This window comes from Drosophila elegans, unplaced genomic scaffold (assembly GCF_018152505.1).
Source record: "Drosophila elegans isolate 14027-0461.03 unplaced genomic scaffold, ASM1815250v1 contig_814, whole genome shotgun sequence".
Classification (NCBI taxonomy): domain Eukaryota; kingdom Metazoa; phylum Arthropoda; class Insecta; order Diptera; family Drosophilidae; genus Drosophila; species Drosophila elegans.
Window position 1 is genome coordinate 6,257,063 of NW_024546167.1, and position 19,251 is coordinate 6,276,313.

Consider the following 19,251-nt stretch of genomic DNA (forward strand, 5'->3'; position numbering starts at 1 on the left):
CAAATTAAAATGCGAAACCTATTTAGCTGAAAAACAACCTAAAAGCTTAAAAAAAAATTATTTTGTAAGGGTATAAAGTGCTTTAATGGCTAGTTTTGATTAAAATTTGAGGCTTTTCAGTAATTTCATGTGAATGTATTCACTTTTAATGTAAAATGCTGGGTATTTAAAACTACTTTTTCTCGGGACATAGACATTTCTGTTTTAGTAAATAAACATGGTTATTTTTAACAAGTATTCACGCCTCTATCGTAATTATTTGCTCGCTGAACGCTCTAAATATTTATAGAGGAAAACAAAAATTTAGAGAAATGTGCATTTAGAACTGAGTTACAAAACAATGTTGTTAATTTGGCTAAGTGCAGCTACACATTCGAAAAAAGAATGCAATCGCTAATTTCAATTACAACACAACTGGCTTATCTGCGGCAAATGTGGACTAAGTATTTTTTCGTTGCTTACTATTTTAAGGCAACCTGGTGCCGCACTTTGTGTTACGTATTCAGATGATTACTTCAAATACCGAAACTGGAAATAAAGACCAATCCTTGTGCACTCAATAACAATGCGAAAAATGTTTATATATGACAAAAAAGGGAGAGCCAAAAAAAAAAACAGAACGCAATCGAAATCGAGTTTCATTCTCAGGCCATTTGCCATTCCGAGAATCCAAACTAACAACATTGACTCAAGTCCACACTAAAATGCGAAAAAAAGATGGAACTGGAACTAAACCCTCCCAAGCTAACTAATCTTTTTTTACGGATTTCTTTTTTCCCTTTTACCAGTATTTTGTGTGTGTGTGTGTGTTTTGCTGCCAATCCGAGCGACCAAAACGAAAATGTCATCATCAGCACAGCTTTGGTCAGAGAATAGAAGTAAAAACCCAAACGAACTGGGAACTATCCAAAGCGCACCGCCCCTGCTGACCCACGTTTATATACATATATACTGCCACTCAGCGTAACTTTTTATGTGCAACATAGCAGAATGATTGTGTTCCGTTCCAGAAATATCAGCACAACAAGCACGACAACAACTCCGGCCACAGCAACAACATCTTAAGCCGTTTCGCATAAAATTTCACACACCATTTTAGCCAAGTGCCACATTACCTGCACACAAGATGGGACTCTACTCGACTCGTCTCCTCCCTTCGCCCTCCTCCCTTCGCCCGCCCTCTGCCCGGAATGTCCTGTGAACCAAACCAAGTTGGAAAAATAAAAGGTTGGAAAAATGCTGGAAAACACGAAGCTGAACATAAAAAATACCTTTTGACACATGCAAGCAGAACCAAATGGGGGCGTGGCCACAGCCAAAAGTGTTGGCCAGTTGAAGGTGGCGGCAGGGAAGGCTTAAAATCAGCGGGCAAGGACTAAAATGGCGCTAGCCAAACGAGCTGAAAAGGAAAAGAAAAATCTTGGAAATTGCATTTTAAGAAGAACTTCGTGTGGCTACATCGAAAAATCTATAAACACACACACACACATGCAAGGCTGTACATGTATAGATATATATATATATATATATATATGGCAAAGTGCGACTAAATGCAGACGATGGGAAAAGGATACAGGAAAGCTCAATCTGGCACTGACTTGGGGCCACAATAGCCATTCGACTATCCAGTTGGTCAGCAAAGCAAACAGGACCAATCCAATACAATTTTAACGGTAATGTGGGCCAAAAGCAAGCGCTGGCGAAATTGATATGGCCAACAAAATGGTGAGCCCTCACATTCACACATCCAAACAGCTGAGTTGCAGATGCAAACGGAAACATCACGTATACGCACCATAAACAGCGGAGCTCAAAGGATCCGGAAAGGGGAACTGTTTGCTCCGGTCTTCCTTGAAACATTTTCCAAACTATCGTTTCGAAACAGAGAAATGGGTTTTTGCTGATGGTCTGTGTTTAAAAGCAAAATTTAAATTTTCCCAATTCATATTTAATACAATTTCAACAAACCTATACATAATTCCTTTGAAGAAAATCCTTTTAAATTCCCGAATGTAAAGAAAACAACCATCCAACACTATTTACTGCGAGAAATTCCGTATTGTTTAGGTATCAAGTGCGTTGGCATAACAATTTCCACTTTCACTCCGAGCATACCTACTTTGGCAGAAATCTAAATCCAGAAGCGCAAAAACCGAGCGGCAACAACTACAGAATTATGGCAACAAATTGCGAACAAACAGGCAACAAACAAGTGAATCACCTTTACCGCTTCCTATGCACTTTTTGGTCTTTCGCCCTGCTACACGCTCATCATCCTTTCTCCGGCCAAAGGAGCACGAGGGCAGTCGACAGGGAAAGGCAGCACGGCGTTCGATGGACAGAAGGTGTGGCAGGTTTTGTCATAACTTGCACTGCCTTCAGGCTGGTGAAAGAGCCAGGAATGACAAGCACTGCACACTGAGAGGCAGCAGCTGACTGGTTGAACAGCTAAAGACCGAGACATACATGTCAAAGGACAACGAAATCCTTGAGTGTGTGCTTTGGAACGCGTACACAGATAAAAAATATTAGAAGGATAGTATAGATGGTATAAGGATTTATTGCAAAATTCATTTTAAACAGCAAACAAAAAACGGCTATTTAGAAAATAGTCAATAGTATACTGTGTGTGTAAAATTTGTATGTTCGAAACATATGTACTGATTTACGAAGCCTGATTTTTAAAAACCTTTTGCTGTAACTTGGCCAAAATTAGGGGTATAGCCATAAGAGTGACTGTTTTGAACAGCTGGCGACCTTAACTACCCTTCCACAATCGGTTTAGAACAATTTATTTGGTTTTGATAAAAAAAAAACCGATTTTTGAAAATAGATTTTTTGAAAACTTAGCTTTATGACCAAAGTTCAAGTGGCGCCCTATTGATATTGAATTTAAGGGCAGACCAATGCCATGAATCATACATAGATGGCGCCACAAACACTATCATTTCAAATCTAATAAGCTTTGCTACTTTTAAAGAAAACCAGCTAAGCATTTTTAATTGTAGTTTAAAAAGAATAATTTGATTTAAATGGTTTTTAAAACAACCGACAAGTATCTAGTCCTTGTGTTTTCGTCTTGATACTTTCCGAAATGCCTTACTTCAACCCACTTATGCTCGATTTGGTTCGCAGTGTTTGAGTGTATTTCCGTTTGTGTGCGTTGCTTAACACTCAAAAGCGGAAGTAAGCGGCGTGTGCTGCGGTCGAGGATGTGGATGAGCGGAAAGGAGTGCAGAAGGGGGCGGAAGCAGGAAGCAGGCTGAAGTTTGTTTTCTTGCGGCCTCATGACTGGCACTTCTGTCTGCTGCTGCTGCTCCTGCTGCTATTCCTGCTGCAGTGACAGCAAAAACCAAGAAGAGACAACGGCACGGCAGCCCACGAACGCGAAGATGGCAGCAGGTGGATAGCAGAAGGCTGCAGGCTGCAGGCAATGGGCGAAATGCGAAAGGCAACAGGACAGGTGTGCTGCAGCAACCGACACAAAAATATCACTTTAAAGTTTGCCAGTGAGTCCTGTCGTCTGTGTTGGTTTTTGACATGAAATTGCATTACATTTCACACGGAAACAAGTTGGGTGTTGCAATGAGTTGGCTTGCCTCTGCACTTTTGAACATTGTCTTATTTTTATGCCAACTGTCGTTCGGTTTCTCGAGTGAAGGGTACAAATTAGTTGGCCTTGTCGCAGGCAGCAACAGCAGCAGTAAGAGCCGCAACAACAACTTACTTTTGTCTGGCATCCTTAAACTACTTTTCATCGATCCGCTCAGCAATTACGTGCAGCGTTCTCTCTACGGAAACAATTTATCAGACTGGGCAAACGACCCAAGCTGCTTTTCTCGCCGAAGGAAACAAAAAAAAATCGAGACAAGAAACACGAAAACAAGGGCCTCGTCCACTTTTCTCGAGCAGAATGTATGCCCAAAGTGCATGGTAAAGTAAATTTTATTTAACGGCAGCAACAAACAAACAAAGTGGGCAAATTTTCACCACGAGTTATGGCTGCAAATTTGAGATACTCTTTAAGTATGCAGTGAGTTAAAATTAAATAATATGAAAATAGGTATGTCTGTAGCAGTAACCTTATTGAACTGATTTCACTGAACTGCATGTTTAATATAAGACTTCCCCATTATTTACTTTTATTTCGTTACTAATTTAATAAAAGATTTTTTTTATATTGATTTACTAAAGTTAATTAGATTAACAATTATATACATTTTTTGATACATTAACCAAGAAACTAACTATTTAAGTATTTGTTTCCATCCAGTTTCCCTTCAGCAATTATATTGGTAAGTTTATATACCCCTGCCTCAGTCAACCGACTAAACGGGGCCTTGAACTGCGTGGAGCCAAACAACAGAGGAAAACACGGCCTCGGGCCAATGAACTTTATTAAGGAACGCCCACGCCAGGGATATATATATATATATTTGGAAAGGATCGGAACCCATCCCCTTCCTCCCAGTTCGCTTACCTCATTCGGTTGCTGCCAAATCGTCACATCATTACTTATAGTCCGGCAAAATATAGTGTTTTGTGTCGGGCCTAGCCTAAAAATAGACTGACTCCGTTCAAATTGAAAACGGTTCGGCTAAAATGCACTTAACGGGCCAGATCCCCGCCAGTCCCTGGCCATTGACTGACAAGCGCCAGTGTTGAAATTTATTGTGCTAAGCAAACGGGCAATTTACCAAACTGCAATCGTCGGAGGAAGCAGAAGGAACTCGTGGTTGCCAGAAGGAGGCAGAGAGCGCGCTGTGCTTAATCGTTGCGCTAAATTAACACGTATACGCCATGTGGCTGTCCAAGATTTTTGTCTGCCTGGCAATTGCCGAGCTGCAGGTTAGACGTTCGGTTAGTTGCTCACATTTTTCGTTGCATACTCTAAAAGCAGTAGAATGTTTTTCTTTCTTGGTATACTTTCGTGCGCAGTAGAGCTGTACGACAGTACATGTAGTACTTCAAATTTACTTCAATTTAAAAGAAGAAACTTTCATTAAATATAAGTAAATTCCTAATTACTTTTTTAAAATAAAATTTAAGACTCTTATTTATTTAGCCAAGCAAATATTTTAAAAACAACGAAGGTATAAACATTTTAATGTTTAATAGCCAGACAAAAACTTATTTATTTAAATTTAAAGCTTAGCTTTAAAGTTTTTAAAGTTTTCAGGAATTTTAGCTCCAATACCGGATGTTTAAAAGTCGAAACCTCCCGCGATTTTTTTCGCGGCAATGCTCACGTTTTATGGGCCACAATTTCACAGCTAGCCAAGTTAGCCAAGTGGAGGTGCCAATATTGTTGTAAACTGCTGATAGTTGCTTCTGCTGCCAATGTGGCTGTTGCCTGGCAAAGTGCAATGCGCCAAATGCGATTGCCATTTGCTCTGTAGCTCGTATTCCCCTTTGCTTTTTTTCCACCAGTTCGTGCTGCTCCATGAGGAGTTCTCATTTCTGTTTCATTTTTATTGCATTTCATTCGCTTTTCGCCACTCAGAAGCAGCAGCAAAAGGAGCGGCGAGCGAATTGCGAAATACATTTTTAGTTTTCTAATCGACGCGCGTTCATCGCATAAAAATAACGCAATAAACGATAATCCAAACGAAGCCAGCTGCTTTTTTGGCTCGACTTTTGTTCGGTGACTCGATAATGTCTTGTTTATGGTTGTGGGCCAAAGAGAGAAGTTGGGAGCTAGTATCTGTGCAGGAATGACGGCTAATATCGGAATTCCTTGCCAATGGTTAAAACGACCAAAAGCAATTATTTTTTGGTGTTTATAGACAAAAAGCTCTTATATTTTTAAACCCTGTTTTTATGAATAGGGACACATTCGGTCTTTTAAATTTAAAGTATTCTAAAAATCTTTTCAAATTGTTGAGCTTAGTTTAAGCTGTTGTAAAATCGCCCTTAACGCCCTTTTGATTTACTCTAAATTTTGTTTTGTGTGTCAATAAATAAATATAATACAATATAATTTAAATTAAAAGCAGTTTCAGCTCATTTGCCTTCAAAAAACCAATTGTCAGCAAATTCGTTTAGCTTCAATTTGTTCGAAGTCCCCCCCGAAACGCAAATCGAGTCCCATTTCAACTTAAAGTTCAAATGAACTTCGCCGGCAGGCATCCAAATAAGAACAGGTGAACATAGCTCCGAAACAGCTGAGCCATTTGGAGGACACAGGACACAGAGCTTCTGAGAATGATAAACGGCTCGGCTGATAGAGCTAAGCAAGTTGAATGAGGTGGGGGTGTTGTTTGTTTTTTCTACTTTCGTTCGCTACGCGAAATTTAACAACACAATAAAACACATCAAATAAATTTGCGCTGAAATTTTGCTTATCGGCGAGGCGTGGCAGGGAATTGGAGGATTTTTAGGCGGGAGATTTAATGGCGACTTGATAAGCAGACAGTCGGGAGTCGCTTTAAACGCATGGTAATAAACTCAGCGAGCCGTGAAGCTGTTTTCCGAATCTAAATAGACTCGCCAAAGCAACTTGAATTTATATCCCCACTCCCCATCGCCTCTCGGGCAAAAAGTTAAGAGTTGAAAAAAAAACACGGAGCGCGGCAAACAAAGGCTAGAAATAATACCGCGGTATGCATAATTTCGAATGGTTTTTCGGCGCCGAGTCGGCCACATTATGCAACATTCCTTTCAGCATACCCAGACATCTATGGCAACCCAACCCCCCAAACCCCCTGGCCGCATGCTCATTATGATAATAAAAATGCTGAGCGGCACGGAGATATGGCCAAGCTGGGCGGGGCAGATCTGCGTGGGAAATTTCCACGGTTCTCCACGGTCCTCCACGGTCTTCCACGGTCAAAGCCCACAACAACAATTAAAACGTTATTAAGCGGCCGACAAAGGATGGTCGAGAAGGAGTGGGTGGAAATGGCGAACCACAAAACAGATACAATGAAAGGTAGAAAAGCTTGAAACGAGCTGCAAATAAATGACAATGCTTTCTTTTTTCTTTTTTTTGGTCAAGGATGTGGACAAAAGGCAGCTCTGCTAATGAACGTGTGTGCTTATAAGCAATGTACATTTTTTCACGTATGCCAGTATATATTATTGTGGCTACAGTGTACAGTCAATAAGTCGAGCTGCAACGGATTCAATTTGACGAATTTGTACTGTAATCAAGAGTTATTAAATAAAATAAACTACATGTCTGTTGCGCAATTTTTGGATTATTAACTTACAACATAAAACAGGTTATCAGACTAACTGATGATACTACAAATTGTTTATATAAATACATAGTGACAAACCAAATATGCAATTAGTAAAATCAATCACTCAAGCAAATTATTCAAAAGCATTTTCTTTTGAATTATTTAATTTTGGTTGTTTTTAGTTACTATTGTCTAGAAATGTTTTTATAACATTTAAACAACATATAAACGTTAACAATATAAAGGAGAGGATGTTTATGGGCAATCAGTTAATAAAAAAATACGATTTTTAATTAAAGCTGTAACATTAAGGTAGAACAATGGCAAATTTTCGATCTGAATGCCTTGTGGGACAGGCGACAATCAATTAGCACTAGGGAATTATCAGAAACAAAATTTGAATAAACTTTTGTTGCATAATACAATGTTTCTAAATTATTGTTTCTGTTGCTTTTGTTGGTGCATTTGTTTTCTGGTCTTGAAATGTTAATTACGGCCAAAGAAGTACATGAAAAGAATTCCATTTTGGGGCGCTGGGAACGAAACAAAAACTTTACAACTGTTAATTATTTAGTAAGGCAAGAGAACAAAGAATCTTTTTGCTGGCAGAAAGACAAAGCAACAAACAAATAAGCACACACATATTAAAAAAGGAGGTGGTCGGCAGCGAAACATACAGAATAATGCACTCTGGCTCACATTCCCCACAGATACACAAATATTTGTAAAATCGCAACGAAAGTTCGTATTAGGGGGGGGTGTGAGAAAAACAAAGTTATGACTCTGCATTTTAATTAATGAAGAGAAACGAACACATTATTTTCCTGATAGGAAAACGGAACCTTTCTCTATTTTTGTACTCAGCGAAGCGGCTATAACTAGAAAATCCATTTTACTATGATTAAAAAAGGAAAAAGTTGTGCTGCGTAGACAAATTTGGTTAGTTTTTACAACTAATATACATTTTCAAATCAGGATTATCAGTCGAGTCGAACCGTATGTTTGTCGAGTTCTACAAGAGCTAAAAAAATATGATAATCAGCGGAACACGGCCAAAGCTAAGAATGAATAATAAAATATATGTCAGTTGCTTAGATTAGTTGAGTATCTATTAATTTAGAAAACAATACCAAAGCAAAATCATTCATAGAATTGTCCATATGTTTTAAATTACTTATTTTTCTAATGACTACGCTAAAGTTTTTTGACGAATATTCTAATTATGTTTTCAGGACTTATAAAGTTGATTTATTCTTAACTCTTTGTAGAATAGAACTGACTTTTTTGCTCGACTTTGTTGCCTAATTGGATAGAATTTACTGAAAAGCACTCGAAATCGCCGTGCTGAACAACTCCTCACGCAGCAGCCGGAAACAACAATAGAAAATTGCGCGGCAGAATAGGAAGCGGAAACTTTGAACCACTAGTAGTTACGAGCATCGTTAATTAAACTACTCCATATAAATCATAGGCCCCGAAATGGAGGAGAATTTCTTCGGGCTGCCAGGTTCTGGGCCACACCCCCATTATCTGTCTATCCATCCATCTATCTGGCTATCTGGCCAGACCGTCCATCTTTTCTCCGGTTTTTAGCCTGCTCCACTTGTTCAACTTTTGTCTTAGCTTCCTTTTCCTTGGCCTTTGTATGTTACAACTTAAGCGGACGAGCGAGAAGGGTAGACTTGGCCAAACACTTTTCACGTTGCGCGAAATTTATCATGATTCCATTACATAATTAAATCCGTTTTAATAGAAACTTTGCACGTCTCTTGTTGTTGCTCTTGTTGCTGTTGTTGTTGTTGTTGCCCTCGTCTCTGGCTGCTGTTTCTGCTTCTGAGATGTATTTGGTAAAGTTTCCATCGCCAGGGCCAAATTGAAAAACAAAACAGTCCAAAGGAAGCTGGAAAGTTGCCGCTGCCGGCGTCGCTGCTATTGCGTAAATGAAATTAAGAAAGTAACCAAAGACTCAAAGCTGCTGCTCGCACACGCCCCCAGCAGCCCCTTTACCTTATCTGCTCCTGCCATCTAAACACTGGGAAAAAAACCTTCAATTTAATTTATTTTTTTTAATACCCAAACGGGCACTTAAGAATTGCCTTTTGTTTAATAAAAAATGTTATTAACATCACAGCTCTTATAAATCCAGTAGACGTAAGTAATAACTGAACTACGTTCAATAAGTAGTTGAATTTAATACTATTTTCAATTTATGAAGAACATAAGCCATATTTTGCACTTTAAATTGTCTCTGAGACCTAATGAAATTCTTTCTTCTCATTATGTAAAATGAACCACTTTTTTGCAGTGAATGCTTGGCTTTTATATCTGTTCCACTCATACCCCGTCTGCCACTGTTGCTTGGTTTTTGTCTTGATAAATTACCCCGTCCTTGGCAGCGATTTCAACGTTGTCGGGCGACACAGTAAAGTGATATTTTTATTTGGAGTCTCGCTTTCTCCACTTGGTACCCACTCGGTTCTTTTCATTCTTCACCTCGTCCCCTCGATTGCTGCCATTTTTAAATCTTGCCAAATTGTTAACGACGCTAAAGTTGCCATTGAATGAGAGGAGAGGCGTTCTTGAAAGTCCTGGCGTTGGCCAAAAAGGGGGGGTGCGGTGTAGGGTGGTAAGTGGGATGTTTGAGGGTCTCCAACAACTAGGAGCAATGACGACAAAGTTTAGTAAATGAAAATAATTTTCAGTTGGAAAATTATTTAAAGTAGTTCATTAAGTGGGCAACATTATTTTTCTTTTTTATATATACCCGCTGTCATTTGATAGGGAGCTAAAAGCTTAAACTATTTATAAACTATTTTTTACTTGCTTTCCAGTTGGTTGGAAAACCATTTTGTTTGACAGAATCAATTTGGAAAAGGAAACATACGTGTATTAGTTTTTGGTTTTAGGTTAAATGTTACCCTTGCAGAGGGTGGACGGAGTGGACGACTAAATAATGAAAACAAATTATATCCTCGCTGTTTTTCCAATTATTCTTATAATCTTAATAATGTGGTAATAGTTAAAAAAAATCATTTTTAATTTAATAAATAAGGATTTAAATTTGAAAGCCAGTGTAATTTGTGTAAAATTAATTTGAGGGCTGTTCTTAAAGTTTTCACATCTAAAAACAGTTGACTTAATTAAGCCGAGTTTTTGTAAAAAAAATTTCTAAAAGAAGAGCTCCTCTTTCTTTAACTATCCAAGCTCTTCGTGTAACCGGTTGCCTTAACCAAATTCTCTAGAAATTCAATTAAAATCACATTTGATAACCACATGAAGACCACACACCCCCGCTATTCAGTTGTTTGTTAAGAAAACTCCTGTCTTTTTAGCCCCTTCCCCTTGTGTCGCACTTTCCTTATCCCCGCTTGACAACTCACTTAAATCGCAATAAATAAAGCAAACAAAAAACTGAAAAAGGTAGCTCGTAGCTCACACACCTGACAACATTGAACGGGGGGCTGAGTCGAAACGATCCCGCATCACTGATAAGGAAAATCCTTGGAAATCCCACCCAAGCCACGGCCACAGCAACAACGAGGAAACCCGTTCTCAAATGCCCGCAACGGGCATTAAAATAAAATTAATTTTTCTTCCACCGGAGCAGGCAGGCGAAGCGAAATGACAAAACGATTGACTATTAAAATGGATAAGGCATAATATTTTTCGCATTTTGCGGTTGCCAAGAGGACGAAGTATGGGGCGGTTATGGGCAAAACTTGTGGGAGGTAGCGTCACGTAAATGTAAAAAAAATAGTTTACAGTCGGAGCTTATCTCACTGAGCCAATAATGTTTGCCTTTTCACAATGACAAAAGCACTCAAGCACAAAGTGGCAGAGTGGGTGGAAAAAGGGACTTTAGGGGCATAAAACGCGCAAACTTAAGGCTTAAAATAAAAATGAGAAAAGTTTTTGCTCATGATGGTAACAAAAACCACTATGACTCCCCCTCATGCGTAAAATTGACACATCATTTATCTAAATATTATTATGGATTGAAAAAAACGTAGAAATCAATTCATGTTATCTGCGTATCTTTGTTTTTATCAATATATACACATAGAACTCGGGATATAGGTGTTAATTTTAAAAAGGCACTTTAAAAAAATTAAAAGACTTCGAATTTATTGCTAAGTCAGCATAGCTTCATTGATTTTCAACATAAACGCATAAAAGTCATGTTATTATGTTTATTTTATGTTGTTTTTTATTACAACTTATTATCAGAAAATATCATTAATATGTTATCATACGAAAGACTCATAAGTGTCTGTTTATGTACGCAAGGGCAATTAAACATTGCGTTTTAGGGCCACCGCCCCTTTTAAAGCCACAGGAAGTTCAAGCTGAAGATGCCATGAATAATTTCCTGCTGCTGGCTGCTGGCTGCTGACCAAAAGACGCAGCAGGGTGAGTGAGATAAAGCATAGCTCCTGCGGAAGACAAAGCAACCGCAGAGTGGGTGGAAGCGGGCAATATGTGCTGAGAGGATGTGAGTGGACTCGAAAAAAGTTTCTCCGACTGCGGTGCGGTTTAGTTGGCTTTTGGGGTTTTCTCTTTTGGACACAAGCGGCCTCCACAAACCCGCTCCCTCTCCCATTCTCCCTGCCCCACTCACCACGTCGCCTGAGATTATGGCTCGCTTAGTGGGCAATTATCGCCTGCAGGGCCCATAATTATTACCATCACCAGGACCAAGTTGCATTTTCATTTCATATTCAAAAGGCGTTATCCATCCCTATCTGTGTGCCTCGGTCGCTCGCTGGGCGGTCTCTTGGGCGGTCACTTGGGTGGCTGGTTGCATGTTATCTGCTTCCACGCATGAGTGGCATGAGCAGGCCGAGTGAAACTACTACGAGCACATGCTGAAAACATAAATATAGCCGAGATATCCCCAGGGGGGCTGCAAATGGGCGGCTTTCGGGGGCAGAACCCGTCAGTCGAGCCTCCTCCTCGCACAATGGACTCCGACTCCGACTCCGGTTGCGAGTGGAATCGTAAGTGCCCTGTATGCCCGGACTCTGATGAGCGACTGCCACTAAAAATAATAATAAACGTAAATTTCTCTAATTTACACACACACTCACACACACATACACTCACAAGCAAAGGACAAAGGATCCAAGGCACACACAGCTTATGACAGGCACACTGACACAATGCCCCATAGAAATGCTTTGAGGGGAAACCCCCGAAAACGATGTTCGAAATTCAAATGCCCTGCAGGAATCATCAGAAATATCTGTGAGTTATATATTAAAGTCCTGTTTAAAGCAGGTAAGTGACTTATACATTTTTAGTTAAATCAATTCCTCCTTGTTGTGCATAAAATAAATTCAATTAGGCTTTAATAGCTCAAACGACATTCATCTTTGCTTTCCTCTAGCTCTTTAAACGTTAGAATACTTGCTCATGTTATTTATAGGCTTTTCTTTTGAATATACCTAATAATGGTGGTATTAACTTATGTTATAAATTAAAAGCAGCTCACCATTCCCAAACTATTGCTTTGTTTATAATATAAGTAATAACAATATGTATATATTAATTCTCAAGTCAGTGCGAATTTAGGGAAATACATTAATTTTTTCGAAAATATAAAACCTATTATTTATAGCTTCTTAGAATTTTTGATAAAAATTACAGCAATCAGTATAGTTTAAACAGTTTTTCTCTGCACTCACAAACGTTTTCCTCGAGTCATTATGCTCCTTCTGGCACGAGCTATCTCACTCTGACCCACCACCATACTCCTTTACCACGTCACATAAACAACAAAGTCACTGAAATTTAATTTCCCAGCATCAGCAGGAACAACAAAAAAGCGAAAGGATGCCAAGTAGTGCGAGTGAGAGATGTAGAGCACTTGGCAGCATGTTCATGTTGCTGCTGTTGTCATGTAGCGACAGCGTTCTCCCCTCTCTATCGCTCTCATGCCGCTGCAGTAGCCGAAAAGTTGCCTTATCACTTGGGCGCATTTACATAAAAAAACCACAAATAAAAGTTGCAAACTAACACAGTACCAAGGAGCAGAAGAAGAGCACTGTAAGGAGCAACAGCAACAACAACAGCAACATCTGAAACGGAATCAGAAGAAGAGCCAAAGAAAATAGAAGCACAATCACAATTGGGTTTGTTTGTGCACTGAAAAAAATATGACTTTTAAGGCGGTTAAACAAAAATGTAAGTCCCTAGTCTTCTTTTGAGAAAGAAAAAATTTTGCAAAAAAGCGCGGATCTTTTAATATATTAAAGAAATTAAAATATATAGCTAAATTTGTATTTTACTATTACATTTTTTTACTGTATCTATTTTAGAACTATTTAGCGATTCTATTATTGAAATCTTTGCAAATTAAGTAAACTATAAATGATTTTTAATTTAATATTGTCAATCAAATGAACTATACAATCAAGCATTACTTAGAATATATTTCTAAGCATATCTTTCTTGACGACCAACTTAAATAAAACATTTGCAGTCAGTTTTCAGATATATAATTATATAATTATTATAATACAAAATTAAAAAAAAAAAAAATAAGCATAAATTTATGTCTTATTAATATATTTGACGGCCCTTCGACTTTTCCCACAGTGTAACCCTCTGCCTCTGTTCTTGAGTGAGAGTGACTGTGGCAGTGAGTGACTCTCCAAGTAGCAGAGGGTGGGAGGGGTGTGGGCAGGGGCGTAATGAAGGGGGCACTGCTTAAGCATTAAAAACTTTTCACATTAAAGCACATTACAACAACAAATCATAGAGCAAACAAAACAAGCGCATGCAAACAAACACTGTCACACACACTCGCATATGTAGAGCAACACATTTAGATAATATGCTACAACTGCTGTGGCCCAAATGACAACGCGATGGGGAGGAGGAGGGGAAGGTGAAGGGGAAGGTTTGGGAGTGGTTGACAAGGGGGCGGTGACAAAACCCATGCGAGTTGTAAAAAGCTTTGGCAACAATGTCGCCTGAATGTCGCGCATTGTTTCCAGGCCGCTGCCTCTGACACTACCAAATCTGAAGAGTAACCCCTCCCCTTATTTGGCCAAAAATTTCGCCACCCCCCACAACCCACCACCCACTCCACTGGCCAAACTTTTTTAAACTTTATTTTTGTTTTTTGTTAAGCACATTGGCGCATTTTCCTTACTTATAGCATACTTTTAAGCGACAAAGCGCATTAGCCAGGCAATGCATGAAATTAAATTACATATCAGGGAATCTTCGCCAAAACATGACAGACTGGAAAATAAGTGCATAAGAAGATATGAATTTATGGGGAAATATCGGAGAAAGAAAATTAAAGACATTGAAACAATAACAAGTTAGGAAAGAAAAACATAAATTGGCTTTTGTCTCGTCCAATAAATGATTTAGATTGCTAAGCATTTTAGTTCTTTTGACACCACATTCTCTTGCAAAAAAATTTTTTTTAAGTTTCTTCAGATCAGTCAATTCTTCAACTATATATGCCGATTAAATTATTAAACAACCTGATTGCCAATATTATCTTCATTTTCTAAGTCGACAATTTGTATCTATTCGACATGAGCTGTTTAGGTTCAAGTAAAGCGTGCTTATTGATTTTTAGTTGTTTTCAAAGCGTTAAACAAAGCTACTAATTGTTATATTTTAGTCTTGGAGAGAATAAATCTTTTTATTGATATTAGAAGATTTGTTAAAACAAATTTATATATAAATTTTAATAGACTTTGATCTGAATTGGAGACTTCGTAAGCTGTGTATACTGTGCGTAGTTAGCTTGCATCTGCACAAGTACCTCTCTCATCACATTTGACCCACTTGACAGTTTCTGTTTCAGCCATAACTGTCTCGAATTAAGCTCTCAAACGTTCTTGAAGATTATTTCATTTGCAGCTAACAATGCGCTTTGCTCCTCCTTCTTTGTGAAATGACCTGCACTCAAAAATCAACGCGTTGTCGCTGACAACCCTGACATCCCGGAAAATGCTGAAAACCGTGGACAATGTCGAGTCGCTGGTGGGTGGCAAAAAGGGGGAGGAAGACGTGGACAACGCTCGGCGAAAACTTGTTATGTCGTTAAGTGTGAAACTTATTTCGCACATGACGCCGGTTGAGTGGAGGTGGACTGGGGATGAGGATAAAAATGGGAATAAGGAGACTGGAGGAGTCGGCGGGGCAGCTGCCGAAAATTGCAAAAGAAATCAGCAACAAAAGTTTCCTTTCCGTTGATGTTTCGACCCCTCTGCCACTTTATATATTTACACTATATTGGAGACAGTGTTTTGATCTCAACAGAACCCGGAAAAGGCATTTTCTAGCGCTTTTGTATATAAAATTTGATAAATTTTTATTTTTAAATAATTATCAAGAAAGGAAGCAAAGTTTATGTACCCTTGCAGCTATTCCAAAAATTAAATATTCTCTAAATTAAAAGAAGAAGAGAAAAAAAGGTTAGAAGTTATATAAATTACAATATTTATGTATTGATATCAAAAGTGGCATGCTTTTTACCATATTTAGCTCATAAGGACAACAAAAGAGAATATTTATATTCGGGTTCCAGGGCTAGTTTAAGCTTTCGTTCCCCGGCATTTCCGCCACTTCTACTTTCTTTTTGTTTCCTAAAAATCAAAATACCTAAAAAGTAGCGACAAGTGTTAAGGAAAGTGGGCGGGGAAAGTCCGGGCTGGAAAGTGTGACGAGAGTGGAAAAGTTTCGGGCAGCGGAAAGTAAGCGAAAAGCGTCAGCGATGCCACCGAAATAAGGCAACAAGGGACGGTGAAAATGGGAGGAGATATGCCACCCAGCCAATCTTTAAATAAACTGCAGCTGCGCGTAAAAAGTGACAAGTTTTGAGAGGTCGAGGACACACTTACAGAAATTAAGATCAATTTTTAACGGTCATTCATCCGCTGTTATAATAATATCAATTTTTTCAATAGTTTTTTATAGTGTTTCTGTTTAAATTGTGTTCGAGCTGAGTAATTTTTTATTAAGTACAAAGCCACGAAGAACTTCAATATCCATATGTATTTGCATTTTTACATATACTTATTTTACACTAAAAATTTAAAAAAAAAATGTATATTTATAATTTGAATAAAGATCCAATTGCTTGTAATTTAACAATTTTTTTCTGTGCAGTGTCCAACTAACAGGAACATGTGTTCGCTGTCCGGCGTCTTCTTCTTTATTCTCCTTCCAGGATTTTATCCTGTTCCTCTTTTAGTTCCTCCACTTATTGGCACTTGGACATTTCAGGACGTGACATATTTTGCAACATAAATGTGTTTTCTTCACAGTTTTCTTTATGTTCAATTGGCGGATTTTGACTTTAACTTAAGACAAGGTTGCGTAAGCCAAAAAAAAAGGAGGATACAGAGGGCAAGTTAATGGGTCGATTTGATGTGTTGACAGACTGTGCGGTTTCCAATTGGCCATCAAATGCAAGGGGAGATAGTAAAAAAATGAGGACGGAATTTTTCTTAGATTACAAAATTGTCCATGTGTTCACTTAAAATTTTTCTTGCTCGGTTGTTAACCGGTTTATATAAATATATCTCGCGATTCTTAGAAACGATTCTTCCATTAAGCACGAGCTTTAAATCATTACCAATTTGATCAATTTTTAACTGTCAAGTTGTAGAGGTGAAAGAAATGGCAAAAAGGTAAACCAAAATCAATAAAACTGCAAGTTTCTTCGGAAAATTTCGCACCCTGAATCCCCTTAAAACTTTCTCGACTCAAATCCTTTTCCCGCAATCCCACCTTTGAGATTCACCCTCCCATTTGCAGTTGCATTTGCTCAGCTGACAATTCATCTCTTAAGAAAGTTGCGCGATAATATTCCCCACTTTTTTCAGGGGATGCAGAGGTTTTTTTTTGTGTGGGGGGGGGGTTTGACTGTGGTTAACGGGAAATGCAAATGCCAAGGCAATTTATCAGCTTGGCGGCAACATTCAAAATTAAACGCAATCACATACAAAAACGCAAAAGCGCGAACAAGAATCGGGAATGGGTGGAAAACTTAAGAAATAGCGGATGCAGGCTGAGCGGGAAAAAATACAATTGAAAACTTTTGCAATACGCGGCTGAGCAAAAGAAGAAAAGCGGGTTTTAACGCTGGAGGGGGGAAAGGGGAGGAAGGGAGCGGAGAACTCCAGTCGGTGCGTTTCATATCAAACTTTGGCTATTGCATTTTCATGTGTCTTACTTTCTTTTCACTGATAAGACAGAGGAGTCGAAGCGCGGCGCGGGCCATATCGTTGTCAGCCAAATGCACTTTAGCCGAGTTATCAAAGAGTTGAAATTGCATTGCCCAGGCCCAATGCGCCGTCAGCCGAGGAGAAGAAGAATGCGCCACTCTTAGCAACAATTTCAAGCGCATTATCCAAAAAGCACTGAAAGGGAAGGAAAAGAGCAGGGAAAGCAGCTGCTGAGATGTAAGTAGAATAGTGCCCTTATGACACGGGACTTAAATTTAAATTTAAGCAAAAATATTGATGCAAGGTAATATTATTGCATTCAGGGTCAAGCGAGCCATTTAATTAGTTTTATTACAAATTTAATTTTAAAAAATTTGTAAAAAATAAATAAAGGAGAAGGAAAAAGAAAGACACAAGAAGTTGGTTTGGCATAGCATACACAAAGCATACACAAAAATTGTAAATATTATAAATGTATTTGGTACATTAAACACTCAACACTCAAAATTTCTGATTTCAAATGAAGATGAGCTTGGTCTAGTGTCATACAAGCATAGGCAGAGGCAGGCTGAGCAGCATTCGCGCTACTCTAGAGGCACAAAAGACAAAAGTCAAACTTGGCTGCTCAGACAAAGCCTGCGTCGGTCTGTTTATCTTGTAAGGTAAATCATTCGAGACTGAAAGTCAAACAGCAGCCTTGGGAGCCAGTGAGGAATCGAGAGGGGAATAAGACTGGGACTGGGAGTGGGAGTGGCACTTGGGCGTGCGAAACTTTGGCCAAAGTAGTTGAGGCGACAAAGGCGGGAATTGAATTCAAACAATAGCCGTCATGGGACACAAGCGAGTTGCACCTGCTCCATCCTGCAAGGTTGCAGTTCCATTCTGCCGCACTGCGTCGCTGTCGTGTCCTGCAAATTAGTTGCATATTAAAAATGCGTTGGCCAAACAATGACAAGCCTTGGGGGACAGGGACACTAAGGCCAAAATTTCTATAAGTACCATGTAGCCGAGAACCTTGTCAATTACAGTTAGGAAAATTTGCTTTTACTGTTTGGAGGTTATTAATTGCAGAACAGGTTCCTTTAACAAAATATCAGCCGAAATGAAAGAATACTATAATTTATAAAACATTAAGTTTACTTTACGAGCAAAAGCTGTAAAATATTTCGTTTTAAGTTATTTATCTTCTGATTTTTATAGTATTAAAGAATATACTGATCAAAATGTTAATTACGATAATTTCGAAACTAATCTTACTTATTTTACTCATTTTTAATAAAACGCTTATATGGACAAAGATAACATAAAAATATGATTTTATTACTTAAATCCGAATATTGTGATTGAAAGGACCACTGAACAAATCTACATTTCCTCATAGAAATATTAAAATACAAGTGGTTAAGTATTTTATTAATTTTAAATAATTACTCGGCAATGTCAAGACGATTATATTTTGTGTTGTTTTAGAAACTGTTTAAAAATGTCAATCAATAGGTTATTACTTCTTGTTTGTTCACTAAATACATAAGGAACAAGATCCCATTAAATATTCAATTATTTTTTAGAGAATAGGGTCGTATTCTTTTTGTAAGCCACAAGTATCTACAATGAAATAAATGTTTTTTTTAGTAAAACAAAATATATACCTACATAGAACGTTTTACATTTTCGCGAGTGCACTGTTTATCGAGAAGTCGGCGCTTCCCTCTTCCTCTCCCGTCGTCTCCCTTCCACTCATCGAGGACTCGATGGCAAAAGCAGCAGCGTCAGAAGGACGAACTTTTGCGCTGGCGTCGCTGCTGCCGCCGCTGCCATCAAATGAGAAAAGTTTAAATGACGCTGCAGTTTGCAAATGCCAAGCCGTTAAA

At 38.6% G+C, this 19,251-nt stretch overlaps 1 long non-coding RNA gene across 2 annotated transcripts in view; it reads right to left on the minus strand.

The window, feature by feature from the left end:
• The window catches only part of LOC108138233, a 117,127-nt gene that overhangs the window by 76,808 nt on the left and 21,068 nt on the right, over positions 1 to 19,251 (minus strand). The gene's annotated exons all lie outside the window — the stretch shown is intronic.